Source organism: Penaeus monodon, chromosome 30 (assembly GCF_015228065.2).
Source record: "Penaeus monodon isolate SGIC_2016 chromosome 30, NSTDA_Pmon_1, whole genome shotgun sequence".
Lineage (NCBI taxonomy): Eukaryota > Metazoa > Arthropoda > Malacostraca > Decapoda > Penaeidae > Penaeus > Penaeus monodon.
In genome coordinates, this window is record NC_051415.1 from 32,048,882 (window position 1) to 32,049,428 (window position 547).

The window sequence follows — 547 nt, forward strand, 5'->3', positions numbered from 1 at the left end:
TACCTTACGCCTGCTTAATAAGAAAAAAAGTATACCACATAATGTTAAATATCTTCAAAAATCCTTGACAGTGCCTGCTGCCGCTGGAACTATTCCTCCAGTCGTTGAGCTGTAATTCCGTGCGACTATGTGAAGGTGTTTGATCTTTTCCGCAAGGTATATTCAAGTACTTACACGTATACAGACTTTGCTTTTCCGGGGCGTTTGTGCAGAAGAAGAAGAAGGGAGAGTGGAGACGCAGACAGCGAAGTGGTTGGAACAGAAATTTAGGCGGCGATGATGATAATAAAAAGGGTATTGAGGATATTGCTGCTGAAATATTTGATGATACGAGCCACAATAGCAGAATTGTTGTTGATGGCGCAAGAGAATAATAACATTGCCTCCAGCAATATAGCAATGTAATTCTTATGTGACATTTGACAGAACTTTCAGTTTCTACCATATAAAACATTCTGAAAAAAATATATCATATACCATAGCCAATCGATTGCTCTGTGCACTAGCGATGATTTCCATGAGATAATAGATGAGTAAACCTGACCTG